At 40.1% G+C, this 15320-nt stretch overlaps 1 non-coding gene across 1 annotated transcript; it reads right to left on the bottom strand.

Moving 5' to 3' along the window:
* Positions 1–9981: 9981 nt before the first annotated feature.
* On the bottom strand, positions 9982–10088 carry LOC114401000. The gene has a single exon (XR_003664117.1). It is a non-coding gene; the product is annotated as a small nucleolar RNA R71 (small nucleolar RNA).
* Between the last annotated feature and the right edge of the window lie 5232 nt (positions 10089–15320).

Genomic DNA, 15320 nt, shown 5'->3' on the forward strand with positions numbered 1-15320 from the left:
CTTTTTGAGAGGATAAGACAGTTCAGTTCAGAAAAACTCTTAATCTTTTGAGAGGATAAAACTGTTTGGGCAATGAAAACTCCCTTTAAATTCGTGTTTCCAAGTCACCTTTGATGGCCGTTCATAAACCATTTGAATAGATGTGACTCTTGGGAATTATATTCTGAAAATCCCCTCTGGTAATCGATTACAAGACTTGTGTAATCGATTACAGGTTTTAAAAATTTGAATAAAAACGTTCAATAAACTGTTGGTAATCAATTACCATCCATGTGTAATCAAATTTTGAATTAAAACGTTCAATAAACGTTCAATACACATTATAAATTTTGAATTCAAATTTCTAGTGACTGTTATAAACATTTTCAGCTGCTGGTAATCGATTACCAGAGAGCAAATCTCAATTTGAAATGATAGAATTCTTTGGTCAAACCTTTTGTTTTTTCAATTTGGAAACTTCTTCCTAAGATTCTAGAGATCAACTTGATCATATATCTTGATTTCCTTGGATTCTTGGATTCTTGTCTTGAATAAAACTTAGAAGCACTTGATCCTTTAGCATCATCAAAACATCTTGCTTCTACATAGGAGTCATTTGACTTAATCCATCAACTGAAAAATCCTTCAACTATTTCTCATCCTTGGAAAATTCTTTTTGCAAGAATCAACTGCTTCTTTCATTCTTCCTCACTACGAGGTTGTGAAAACAAGACAACAATTGGTACCTCTAAGCCCTACACTGGGGCAATGAAAGGCACCATGCATAAACCTCAAACGAACCTAGGGGCAGATTAAAAGTTTTCACCCAATAGGTTCCCAGCTACAAGGTCATGATGAAAGATAACAATTGGTACCTCAAAGCCTTACACTGGGGCAATAAGGGGCATCGTGTATGAGCCTCAAGTGAACATAGGGGCAGATCAAAAGTTCTCACTCGTCGATGTTTTTAAACAAGAAAAAAAGGGTGGGATACAAGCCCTAGAATTTCAAATAGAATATACACTCTGAGGGAGTTCCTAGAGAGATTTGCAAAAGATAGGATAAGGTTGCGTGAATTATCACCTTTTTCAAAAGGACAGTCAATCTGTGTTTTCCAAAAAAATTAAATCAAAATCACAAAATAGGGAAAGAATGTCATGAACATTGTACAACTTTCCATTGCATTGCATTGTTTCATATGAGGTCAACATTACCAAATTTCACGACAAAGGTTGCATGCGTCTGCATCCCTAAAAATCATGTTAACTGCATAGATTTCCTACATCTCGTTTCCAATCTTGTTGGATGACCGGCCCTCTCGATGAGTCGATCTCTTGCTTTCTCATAAAGGTGGACCCTTGGGTACTAGTACCTATCACCTTTAGAGGACTATATGTCCTCGCCATCAGAGGATTGCACATCCTCGCCTATAGAGGGCTGCACGCCCTCGCCTTTAGAGTGCTACGCATCCTCATTTTCAGTGTGCTCCATATCCACACCTTAGGAGAATATAAGGTCCTTTGCCCTTAGATGCTTAACCGGGACTTGCGCTCCCCGGTTAAGGGGCTCGTAGTTTCCTTTTATCAGTTCCTGGGCCACCCCCTGATATTGGAGGGCGACCAACTGTGCGAGCACATTCAAAGAGGGAGGCTATCACGCATCTACTATGCATACCAGGGCAAGATTTCACCCGTGCCGCTGCAAAAAGACGAGTGCGGATCATGCGCACCAACATGACCACTCTTACATGGATATGGATGACGTTGCTATTTAGCAACACTCTGCCCAGCGACCACAATGCCAATCTCCCCCTGCAGATGTATCAGTTGGTCTGTGCCGTCATGACATAGGTAAGTATGCACATGGCTCAAATGATTTCTAATGTCATCTATTGTTTGCAGGAATCGCACCCACAAAGACACCCAGTGGACCCGGAGAAGTCCAACAGGGCCTTGGGGTTTCCAGCTCTGGTTATAGGCCTCTGTAGTCCTACAGGGTGCCCGTTCCCCCGGAAAGGTCACGCCATCATGGCATAGGTAAGTATGCACATCGCTCAACTGATTTCTGATTTCATCTATTATTTGCAGGGATCGCGCCCGCAAGACACCCAGTGGACTTGAAGAAGTCCAACAGGGTCTTAAAGTTTCCAAGCTCTAATTATGAGCCTCTGTCAGTTCTACGGAGTGCCTGTCGCTCCCAAAAAGATCATCAAGCCCCCTACTAATCGAGCTTTCATCAAGAAGTACTGCGTCCCCAGGCAGGCGCAGGGCAAAACACCACAGCAGCCTGGGGATGGCCGGTAGCGGGCAACAGACGCACCGCCATCACCTCTAGAGTTCATCTCAACTCATCCAAAAAAAGGTTAGAGTGTTGCTTACGACCCATGTCCGACCAATAGGCGACCAAGTCCAAAGCCAAAGGTAAGCAAAGTACTAGGTCCGTGACCGACAAGCCATCATGGGTCCAGCTCAAGACGTTAAAGAAGCACTACTAGGAGGCAACCTAGTACCTTTTAAATCTCTGCTTGTTATTTGATCACCTTTGTTTCTCAAGTCATAGCAGGACACACCTAGTTGCTCATGATCCTAGGAATTTAAATAAAACAAGCACAAGCTCGGAAGGTAGTCATACCTCACAAAAATATATATATGTATGTATATATATATATATATATAATATATATATATATATATATATATATATATATATATATATATATGTATGTTTAGGTAGAAAGATACCTTGGATATGCATGTATGTAGCAAAAAAATACTTCACAAAATATATATGTATGTTAAGGTAGCAAGATACCTTGGATATGCATGTATATAGCAAAAATATCTCACAAAACATATATATGTATGTTTAGGTAGCAAGATACCTGGGACACGCATGTATATAGCAAAATACTTCACAAAAATATACGTATGTTTAGGTAGCAAAATACCTCATGGAAAAAAAGAGAGCAAAAACAGAGGGAGCAAGAAAAGGATAAGAAGGAAGAAAAAAAATAGAAAATAAAAAGATATAAAAAATAAAAGTTGTCTAGCTAAAAAACAACATGCTTGTGAAAAAAGATAATTTCCAACTTTTCTTTGAAAGATTTTACTGATCTTAACCAGTTTCTGGAAAAAAAAATGTGTATACACCTCAAGAGTGAATGCTGTGAAAATTTTCCGAACGCCCAAAATGGACTCGGATGAATGCATGATTTGATAAAAGAACATATTTTGGAAGCACTGGGTTGACTTAAAATAGGGAAAATGAATCCTGAGCCCTAGTGTCACATGACCATAAAAACTTGATGCTTGAGTGTCCACATGGGTGCATGCATGACCAGTTTTGCATAAAAATTCCTAATCATCATTGTTGCATGTGTATCATGGAAATAATGTAGGACATCCCCTTTATCCCCGAACCGCTGGCCAAACCCTGACATATATCATGACCAGCCGTTCTACAAGCCTTGAGACAAAATCCCAACTTATCATAAACCTTGACCCAGGGTGAGAATGTCAATCCTTAAACAAAAAAAGAAAAAAAAGAAAAGAAAAGAAAAATTCCCAATCAAAGAGTGGTAGAAAGCAAAAATGAAAGAAAAAAATTCTCGATCAAGGATCGGAAGAAAATAGAAGAAACATGCAGAAAGGTCTTTAGACCAGACAATATCTGAACAATACAGAATTGTCACCAAATAAACAAAAAAAGGGAGAAAGGAAACCACGACCTAAAGTGGTCCTCTCCCTTTGATTGCCAACCAAAATCTTGTGCGCTAGCAACTTTCTCGCCCCGCACTAAACAAAAACAGAAAAGGAAAAGGCCCAAAAACACTCAAAGCCAAAATTTCCCACCAAAAGAACCCATTCCCAAGGAAAGTCCTATTGATCCATGATCATACATGTAATCATTGATTTGATAGGAAATGATTTGCAAAATCAAGTCATGACATATCTATGGTTTGGAGTTAGGATAAAACACTTACCTGTGTGAGATTGATACACTTTGAGTAATTCTCTCCTATCTTTGTTGGACCCAGTGTTTCCTCTAAATGGTCGTTTAGAAACGAAATGCTAACATCCAAAATCTCATTTATGGTTATGAGAAAATTTCATCTGCATACTCTCCTTCCCCGATAGACACATTGTTTTTCATCCAAAAAGCATATGTTGCTCTGATAAGTTGGAAGTTTTGTCTCTTTACTAAAGCATGTTCGCATTTTGGTGAAGAAAACACCGAGACTATTTTTAGTCTCACAGTTAGCAAGAACTACGTAGGTCTGAGTTCCTCATCACAAATTGAGGATACGTAGGAGCAAAAGCCCTGCTTTTGTCGGTCACCCCACTTTTTGTTACTGTGACCCAAGAGTCCGGTGGCATGCGGAGCCACATGACCGTGGGATCCCCAGATTCATGTTCTTTTTATGTTTCATCCTTTATCATTTACATGCTATTTTATTTCTATGACTTGAGGGACTAACATTTGTTTTTTGTTGTTGCGATTGTCATTTGTTTTGTGCATACATGTCGTTTGAATTTTACGTTAGTATTTACTTCGTTGTTGTCAATAGTGTTTTTTGAAGTTCCGAAATCGCGTAGAATTTTTCATTTAGGAACGTCGTCCAAAATCAAAAAATGGACCAAAATCATGATAAAAAGAAAGAAGCGTTGTGAATAAATGTCTACATATATAAAGAAAAAGAAAAATGTTTCTCATATATAAATGTAGAAGGAAAATGTGTATAGAAGGATTTTTGCGTGTGTAAATAATGTGTGAAAAGAAATCTTTGTGTGTGTGAGCAATGAGTGTATATAAAGAAACTTTTGAACCACGGGTGTATGTTGGGAAAAATGAAAAATCTTTGAACATGGATAGGATTTGTGTATAGACTGTGTGACATAAAGAAAAAGAGTTCTGATGTGTATACGAAAAAGGGTTCGTCATGTATAGGAATGTAAGTGTACAAAGAAAGTCTTTCTCATAAATAGCAATGGGTGTATATTTTTGTGAATATAAAAATGAAACAAAAAGGAAAAAGAAAGAAAGACCTCGAAGGTGGACATGTTATGGTTAGGAAGAATAAATCATTCGTAGAGAGCAAACATATCTTCTGGAAACAAGGGACTGACGCTAAGAGTTTATTTTCCTGAATAACCGAGATAAGAATGGATGAATTCATTGAACTGATGAAAGAACATAATTGGGAAACGTTGGGTCTGTTTGTGTAAATTCCCGATCGTAGTATCACAATGCCATAAGCGGGATGCTTGAGTGCCCACTTGGCTGTGGCCATGACTAATTTTGCACGTTGTTTCCAAATCATCATTGTCGCACATGCCTTGTGGAATTATATGGAAGTTCGGTCCGAGACCGACACCTTGACACCCAAATTTGTTTTGCCCCAGATATCAAGATCGGGTTCCCACAATAAAAGATCCCATTGACACAACCTTAGACCTTTTTTGAACCTTGGCCTATCGAAAGAATCCTCATCCTTCCCCCGAAGCAAAGGACAACAGAATCTCCTCAAGGGAGAGCGAATAGAATGCTAAAACCTGATTTCCCAAAGAAAGGAATGGAGAAGGAGAAGTGGAAAGAAAGAAAAAGAAAAAGATGAAAACGAAGAAAAGAACAATAAAAAAGAAAGAAAAGGAAGAAATGGAAAGAAAGAAAAAGAAAAAGATGAAAACAAAGAAAAGAATAATAAAAAAAAGAAAAAGAAAAAGGAGGATTCCCGATCGAAGATCGAAAGGAAGTGAAAATGGAAAAGATCGGAGGAAAATAGAGTAATTCTCGATCAATGAAAGAAAGGGAATGGAAAATCTTCAGACCAGATAAATTTTCGGCAAGATAAGTAACTGCCGGTAAAGGAAAACCCATTTTCGTCTCTTCCTTTCGAATTGCCATTCAAATTCATTCTCGACTGGCGATATCCCGCCCCACATAAAAGGAAAAGACCGAAACACTCAGCTTCCTCTCCAAAAACACTGCTCTCAAGAAAATCCTATTGGTCCGTGATCGTACGTTTGATCTTTGATTCGATAGGAAATCGTGTGCAAAATAAAGTCATGATGCAGTTATGGTTTGGGAACAGGGTGAAACACTTGCCTGTGTGAGGTTTTTATACACTATGAGTGATTTATTTTCAGCTTAGCCTGATGTTTCCCATGCATGTTCATTTAAAAGCTAAATGTTGACATCCTGCCCTTCATTTTCGTTTACATGGAAGATTACCCTTGGCATGAGCATATTGTTTCTCTACGATATGGTGCTCTCGCGAATGATTTATTTTTCTTTGCCAAACAAACATGTTTGCCTTTTTAGGTGGAAAAAACCCGGTGGACCACTCGATCCTGCCTACCCTTTTTCGGAGTCCCATGAATTGCATTTTCGTTCATGCATCCTCCACCAAAGATTTTGGAGCCATGCTTCATGATTTACTAGTGAGGACCCTCTAGTGCAATCCTCCATCCTCGCCTTTTTTTCGGAGCCCCATGAATTGCGTTTTCGTTCATGCATCCTCCACCAAAGAGTTTGGATCCATGCTTCATGATCGACTAGTGAGGACCCTCTAGTGCAATCCTCCATCCTCGCCTTTTATTCGGAGCCCCATGAATTGCGTTTTCATTCATGCATCCTCCACCAAAGAGTTTGGAGTCATGCTTCATGATTGACTAGTGAGGACCCTTTAGTGCAATCCTCCATCCTCGCCCTATTTTTTTAGAGCCCCATCAATTGCGTTTTCGTTCATGCATCCTCCACCAAAGAGTTTGTAGCCATGCTTTATGATTGACTAGTGAGGACCCTCTAGTGCAATCCTCCATCCTCGCCTTTTTTTCGGAGCCCCGTGAATTGCATTTTCGTTCATGCATCCTTCACCAAAGAGTTTGGAGCCATGCTTCATGATTGACTAGTGAGGACCCTCTAGTGCAATCCTCCATCCTCGCCTTTTATTCGGAGCCCCATAAATTGCGTTTTCGTTCATGCATCCTCTACCAAAGAGTTTGGAGCCATGCTTCATGATTGACTAGTGAGGACACTCTAGTGCAATCCTCCATCCTCGCCTTTTTTTCGGAGCCCCATGAATTGCGTTTTCGTTCATGCATCCTCCACCAAAGAGTTTGGAGCCATGCTTCATGATTGACTAGTGAGGACCCTCTAGTGCAATCCTCCATCCTCGCCTTTTTTTTTGGAGCCTCGTGAATTGTGTTTTCGTTCATGCATCCTCCACCAAAGAGTTTGGAGCCATGCTTCATGATTGACTAGTGAGGACCCTCTTGTGCAATCCTCCATCCTCGCCTTTTTTTTTCGGAGCCCCATGAATTGCGTTTTCGTTCATTCATCCTCCACCAAAGAGTTTGGAGCCATGCTTCATGATTGACTAGTGAGGACCCTCTAGTGCAATCCTCCATCCTCGCCCTTTTTTTTTGGAGCCCCATTGATGTGCCATCATTTTCTTCTATTTTCTAAACCCTTTTTGCACCCTTTTAATTATTGATTGGTCTTAATTGTCAATTAATTAGGCAGTTTTATTATTTGGGCTCATTTAGCTAATTTGATATTTTTAATCTCATTTCAGGAATTAATGAAACATTGGGCTTAATCCGGATTTTAGTTGTGGACTTGAAGAGGGCAAATAAAGCAGCGCTTACCTTAGTTAATTTCTAATTAGGAAATTTCGCAATTTTATTTTATGTTGTTCAGTGTTTATTTCGTTTTGGGCCAGAGTATTGTAATAGGGCCCAGTGACTTTGAGTGACTCTTTTTAAATAGCTGCCTTGGGATTCGTGCAGGCATTCTGTTATGCTATTTTCAGTATTCAGAGCTTTGGTTTTAGGTTTTCATGTTTTTCTGTTCCCTTGTTACAATTTTCGTTCTTAATGCAAATTTCCATTTTCTGCTTTTAATTACGAGTTCATTCGTGCTTCTTCTTCTACTTTCATTTACGTTTCTGTTCATTTACGTTTCTGTTCATCTACGTTTCTGTTCATTTACGTTTCTGTTTCATGTTTCATTTGCATTTTCTGTTTGAATCCATGGAAGGCTAGATTTTCTAGTGTTGTTTCCTTTTGAGGACGAAGCCCAACTCTCTTTGAGGTTTCGCTTGTAATGTGGTTTCCTGGCAGTTTTCCCTTCACCAGTTATCCCAATTTCGTGAATATTAATCAGTGCACGCTTCGTGTTCGATTAATTGCCTCTGAGCCTAACTTGCGTTCATGCTTAATGGACGAAGGGCTAACTGGTGTATGTGGTGCCTAATCACGTATTGAAAACCCTAAGTTGATTTTCGCTTAGTAAATTGAAATAGGGTTGGATTAAGTGGTTGACTGTTAGGGACGAATTCTCCATAACCCAGGATAAGAGAATGGCTTCTGAATCAGAGGAAACAACCCGTTTTTAATATTTGTAGTTTCGTATTCCAGTTTACTTGTTCTGCTCTTTAATTACCAAACAACCAAACCCCCCCCCCCCATCGTTACTGTTACTGCAAGTATATTATGAACATTTGGTTTGTCACTACTCATTGGGAAACGACCTAGGATCACTTCCTAGTTACTGCATTTTCATGTTTATTTGATTCGGGTACGACCTCGATCAAATTTGGCACCGTTGTCGGGGAGCAGTGTCCAAAGGTTCATAATAGCTAGCTAGTGTTGTGTGTTTAATCATTTCGTGTTTTATGTTTAAATTGTTAGTATTGTGTTAGTATGTGTGTTAATGTTGTTTAGTGTCCTGGTATTTTGTTTAATGTGTGTTCTGTTTCAGTTTTCCCATTAAGTGTTTCCCCTGTTTCAGTCTTTGGTGTTTTGCTGTGAAGATTGTGCTTGCGGCAAAAACAGAGTAGTAGTAGGAATCAATTAGAGACGGATTTTAGCGACCACCCATGCTGAATTATTTGAGATTTTTTGTTTTAGTAGCTAGGGTTGTTATTTTTGGCTGAATTTTTTTGTGGTAACTTCTTTTAATCCATATTTTGTGGGAAAAATAGCTAGAGCCTTTAGTTTGGTCAGATTTGAAAGTTCCAAAAATTAGCAAATTTTGTGTTTGTCAAAACTTCAAACGGCCATAACTTTTGCTCCGGTTATCAGAATCGCAATTTTTATATATGCATTTGGGGTAGAAAAAAATTTCCTACGCCGTGGCAGCCAGCCATAGACCGGCTGAGGTCTCCATCGTCCAAAAGTTTTTTATTTTTCAAGTTTTATTCAATTATTTTTCTTAACCTACCATTTTTAGCTTTCATAGTTAGACTTTGAATTTTTGTCTGAAATTTTTTGTGCTATCTTCTCATCATTTTATAGGGTTGCTCACAAAATTTCAAGTCATTTGGATATCATTTGAGGGTAGCTGTAGTTCAAACCTACACCTTTATTTACATGACAAGGCAACTAGTTGTGTGCATGCTGAATGTAGTGTATGACTAGAGGCAATCCATCTGACTTACAACTCTTTGATCCTGAGATAGATAGGACATTTCATAGACTAGTTAGGCATCATTTTATACCTTTTGATCATTCTGAGCATTCCATAACTGGTGAATCTGTGCATTCTGTTATTGGTGATTTTGAACATCCTGATCTTGAGCATTATAATTTAGAGCATTCTGATTTTGCACATTCTGAGAACATGGCACAACCTCCACCTCGTGAGAGGACTCTAAGGGAAATGGCTGCACCTGATTTCACCTACGAAAGCTTGTGCATCCAATACCCTGATGAGGATGTCCCATATGTTCTTAAAACTGGACTGATTCATTTGCTTCCAAAGTTTCATGGCCTTGCAGGTGAAGACCCGCACAAACATTTGAAAGAATTTCACATTGTCTGCTCCACCATGAAACCCCCAGATGTCCAAGAGGATCACATATTTCTGAAGGCTTTTCCTCATTCATTAGAGGGAGTGGCAAAGGACTGGCTGTATTACCTTGCTCCAAGGTCCATCACGAGCTGGGATGACCTTAAGAGAGTATTCTTAGAAAATTTTTTCCCTGCTTCCAGGACCACAACCATCAGGAAGGATATCTCAGGTATTAGACAACTCAGTGGAGAGAGCCTGTATGAGTACTGGGAGAGATTTAAGAAACTATGTGCCAGTTGCCCCCACCATCAGATTTCAGAACAGCTTCTTCTCCAATATTTTTATGAAGGACTCAGTAATATGGAGAGAAGTATGATAGATGCTGCCAGTGGTGGAGCCCTTAGAGACATGACTCCTGCTGAAGCCAGAAATTTAATTGAGAAGATGGCCTCCAACTCCCAACAGTTTAGCGCCAAAAATGATGCCATAGTCATTAGAGGAGTGCATGAGGTAGCTACAAACCCATCTGCATCATCTGAAACTAAGAAGCTTGAAGGCAAACTGGATGCATTGGTTAACTTGGTAACCCAGCTGGCCTTGAATCAGAAATCTGTACCTGTCGCAAGGGTTTGTGGTTTGTGCTCCTCTGCTGACCACCATACAGACCTTTGCCCTTCCATGCAGCAACCTGGAGCAATTGAGCAGCCTGAAGCTTATGCTGCAAATATTTACAATAGACCTCCTCAACCTCAGCAGCAAAATCAACCACGGTAGAGCAATTATGACCTCTCCAGCAACAGATACAACCCTGGATGGAGGAATCACCCTAACCTCAGATGGTCCAGCCCTCAGCAACAACAACAGCAGCCTGCTCCTTCCTTCCAAAATGCTACTGGCCCAAGCAGACCATACATTCCTCCACCAATCCAACAACAGCAACAACCTCAGAAACAACCAACAGTTGAGGCCCCTCCATAACCTTCCCTCGAAGAACTTGTGAGGCAAATGACTATGCAGAACATGCAGTTTCAGCAAGAGACCAGAGCCTCCATTCAGAGCTTAACCAATCAGATGGGACAATTGGCTACCCAATTGAATCAACAACAGTCCCAGAATTCTGAAAAGCTGGCCTTCTCAAGCTGTCCAAAATCCCAAAAATGTCAGTGCCATATCATTGAGGTCGGGAAAGCAATGTCAAGGACCTCAACCCGTAGCACCTTCCTCATCTGCAAATGAACCTGCCAAACTTCACTTTATTCCAGAAAAAGGTGATGACAAAAATTTACCTAACAATTTCTGTGCAGGTGAATCTTCTTCCACAGGTAATTCTGATTTGCAGAAGCAGCACATTCCCCCTCTTCCATTCCCTCCAAGAGCAGTTTCCAACAAAAAAATGGAAGAGGCAGAGAAAGAGATCTTGGAAACGTTTAGAAAAGTAGAGGTAAACATACCTCTGTTGGATGCAATAAAGCAAATTCCAAGATATGCTAAATTCTTGAAGGAGCTGTGCACTAATAAGCGGAAGCTTAAAGGAAGTGAACGAATTAGCATGGGCAGAAATGTCTCCGCATTGATTGGTAAATCTGTTCCTCAAATTCCTGAAAAATGCAAAGATCCAGGTACATTCAGCATACCTTGTATTATAGGGAATAGTAAGTTTGACAATGCCATGCTAGATTTAGGAGCCTCTGTTAGTGTTATGCCTCTGTCGATTTTTAATTCTCTATCTCTAGGTCCCTTGCAGTCAACTGATGTGGTAATTCATTTAGCTAATAGAAGTGTTGCCTATCCTGTTGGTTTCATAGAAGATGTCTTGGTTAGAGTTGGTGAACTGATTTTCCCTGTTGATTTTTATATCTTGAATATGGAAGATGGATTTTCTCAAGGATCAGTTCCCATTATTCTAGGCAGACCCTTTATGAAAACTGCTAGAACTAAGATAGATGTTTATGCAGGCACACTGTCTATGGAATTTGGTGACATAACTGTTCATTTTAATATTCTGGATGCTATGAAATACCCATCTGAAGATCTTTCGGTATTTCGTGCTGAAATAATTGACCATGTTGTTGATGAATACATGACTGATCTTTATTCTAATCTGCATGCCTCTCACTCTTCATGCATTGAGTCTTAAATTGTACTTGATCATATGTCTGAATTTGATGCTGAGAGTGAATCTGAGAGTGATATTGATTGCATGTCTGGTGGTGGTGTTTTACCTCTCGAGATTGATTTTATAGAGTCAGATAGGACTAACCATGTTTCAGGAAGTACACATACCTCTGACTTTCTTTATGAGGTAAAGGCTGAGAAACCATCTCCTTCTACCACTGTCCAGCCGACCACACCAGAATTGAAGCCTCTGCCATCAAATTTAAAATACGCTTACTTGGATGATAGCAAGAGTTTTCCAGTGATTATATCTGCCTCTGTTGCTGATGAGCAAGAGGAGAAGTTGTTGTCAGTTCTCAAGAAGCATAAGAAGGCTATAGGCTGGACCCTAGCGGACATTCCTGGTATTAGCCCATCCACATGTATGCATCGAATAAATTTAGAGGATGGAGCTAAACCAGTAAGACAACCACAGAGAAGACTCAACCCGGTGATTCTTGATGTAGTGAAGAAGGAGATAACCAAGCTTTTGCAAGCTGGAATCATTTATCCTATCTCCGATAGCCAATGGGTGAGTCCCGTCCAAGTAGTCCCGAAGAAGACTGGCCTCACAGTGATCAGAAATGAGAAGGAGGAGCTGATTCTTACTCGGGTGCAGAATAGTTGGAGAGTCTGCATTGACTATAGGAGGCTGAACCAAGTTACCAAAAAGGACCATTTTCCCCTGCCATTCATTGACCAGATGCTTGAACGCCTGGCAGGTAAATCCCACTACTGTTTCCTTGATGGTTTTTCTGGTTATATGCAAATTACTATTGCTCCTGAGGATTAGGAAAAGACCACATTCACCTGCCCCTTCGGCACTTTTGCTTATAGGAGGATGCCTTTCGGCCTGTGCAATGCCCCTGGTACCTTCCAGCGGTGCATGATTAGTATTTTCAGTGATTTTTTAGAAAATTGCATAGAGGTGTTTATGGATGATTTCACTGTATATGGATCCTCTTTTGATGGTTGTTTGAATAGTTTGGAAAAAGTTTTGAATAGATGCATTGAAACTAACCTTATTCTAAATTTTGAAAAATTTCATTTTATGGTTGAGCAAGGTATAGTTTTAGGCCACATTATTTCCAATAAGGGTATTGAAGTAGATCCTGCAAAAATTTCTGTTATTTCACAATTGCCTTACCCCTCTTGTGTGCGAGAGGTGGGATCTTTTCTTGGTCATGCAGGATTCTACAGGCGCTTTATAAGGGATTTTAGCAAAGTAGCCCTTCCATTGTCCAACTTGTTGCAAAAGGAGGTGGAGTTTGACTTTAATGACAGATGCAAAGATGCTTTTGATTGCCTCAAAAGAGCGTTGACTACCACCCCCATCATCCAGGCACCCGATTGGACAGCCCCTTTTGAGCTTATGTGTGATGCATCAAATTATGCATTGGGGGCTGTCCTTGCTCAGAAAATTGATAAATTGCCCAGGGTGATATATTATGCTTCTAGGACTTTAGATGCTGCCCAAGCAAATTATACTACTACTGAGAAAGAGCTTCTAGCCATAGTTTTTGCTCTTGAAAAATTTCGATCTTATTTGCTTGGTACTCGCATTATTGTTTATACTGACCATGCAGCTCTAAAGTACTTGTTGAAGAAGGCTGATTCTAAGCCTAGGTTGATCCGATGGATGCTCTGGCTCCAAGAGTTTGACTTGGAGATCCGTGATAGGAGTGGAGCACAAAATCTAGTTGCTGATCATTTGAGTCGGATCGAACGTGTTTCTGATGCAGATTCACCTATTCGGGATGATTTCCCGGATGATCATTTGTATATATTGTATAGTATTTATGACTCTCTTTCTACTCCCTGGTTTGCTAACATTGTCAATTATTTAGTTGCCTCTGTTTTTCCTCCCTTAGCATCTAAGGCCCATAAAGATAAAATTAAAAGTGATGCTAAGCATTTTATTTGGGATGCCCCTACTTGTGGAAATTGTGCAGTGATCAGGTCATTAGACGGTGCATTCCAGATCATGAGACTGACTCAGTCCTGCAGTTCTGTCATTTTTCCGCACCGGGAGGTCATCTGGGTGTTCAAAGGACAGCTCGTAAAGTGCTTGATTGTGGTTTTTATTGGTCCACCATCTTTAAAGATGCGTGGAAGATCTGCAGCACTTGTGAGCAGTGTCAGAGAGCAGGAAATACACTTACATGGCGACAACAAATGCCTCAGCAACCTATGCTATTTTGTGAGGTGTTTGATGTCTGGGGTATAGATTTCATGGGTCCTTTTCCTGTCTCTTTTGGTTATGTTTACATTCTCCTTGCAGTTGACTATGTTTCAAAATGGGTGGAAGCCAAGCCCACTAGAACTAATGATGCTAAAGTTGTCGCAGACTTTGTCAGGTCTAATCTGTTTTGCAGGTTTGGAGTACCTAAAGCAATTGTTAGTGATCAAGGAACCCATTTTTGCAACAGGACAATGCATGCCCTGCTTAAAAAGTATGGGGTGGTACACAGGGTATCCACACCATACCACCCCCAGACCAATGGACAGGCAGAAATTTCTAACCGAGAAATCAAGCGAATTTTAGAGAAGATTGTGCAGCCAAGCAGGAAAGATTGGAGTACCAGGCTTGATGATGCTCTCTGGGCACATCGGACTGCCTACAAAGCACCCATAGGAATGTCTCCTTATCGGGTTGTCTTTGGAAAGGCATGTCATCTTCCAGTGGAAATTGAGCACAAAGCTTACTGGGCAGTGAAGACTTGCAACTTCTCTATGGATCAAGCTGGTGAGGAAAGAAAGTTGCAACTGAGTGAGTTAGATGAAATCCGCCTAGAAGCCTACGAGAACGCCAAGTTCTACAAAGAAAAGACCAAGAAGTTCCATGATAGCATGATAGTTAAAAAAGACTTCGTGGTTGGGCAAAAAGTGTTATTGTATAATTCTAGGCTTGGACTCATGAGTGGTAAGTTGAGGTCTAAGTGGATTGGTCCTTTTGTTGTTACTAATGTTTTTCCTTATGGTACAGTTGAGATCAAAAGCGACTCCACAAACAAGAGCTTCAAGGTCAACGGACATCGACTTAAGCCATTCCTCACGAACCCTTCTTTAGTGGACGTAATGGTGGAAGAGACTTCCTTACTCCACCCTACTCTTCCTCCACCATGACTTAGGGAGTTTTTCTTTTCCTATCTCCTTCTTTGCTTTTATTACACTTGTCCGATTCTCTTTGATGATTTAATTGTTTTTAATCTTTTAATTGTGCTACATTGAGGACAATGTGTTGTTTAAGTATGGGGGGGGGAGTGTTCTTTGGTTTTGCTAGTTTTGTTGGTTTTGTTAATTTGTTAGTTGTGTTAATTTGTTAATGTTGTTAGTTTCGTCGGATTTTTAGTTTAATATTTTGGGTCAATTTTGTGTGCACGTACGACTTT

This window comes from Glycine soja, chromosome 19 (genome assembly GCF_004193775.1).
Source record: "Glycine soja cultivar W05 chromosome 19, ASM419377v2, whole genome shotgun sequence".
Classification (NCBI taxonomy): Eukaryota; Viridiplantae; Streptophyta; class Magnoliopsida; order Fabales; family Fabaceae; genus Glycine; species Glycine soja.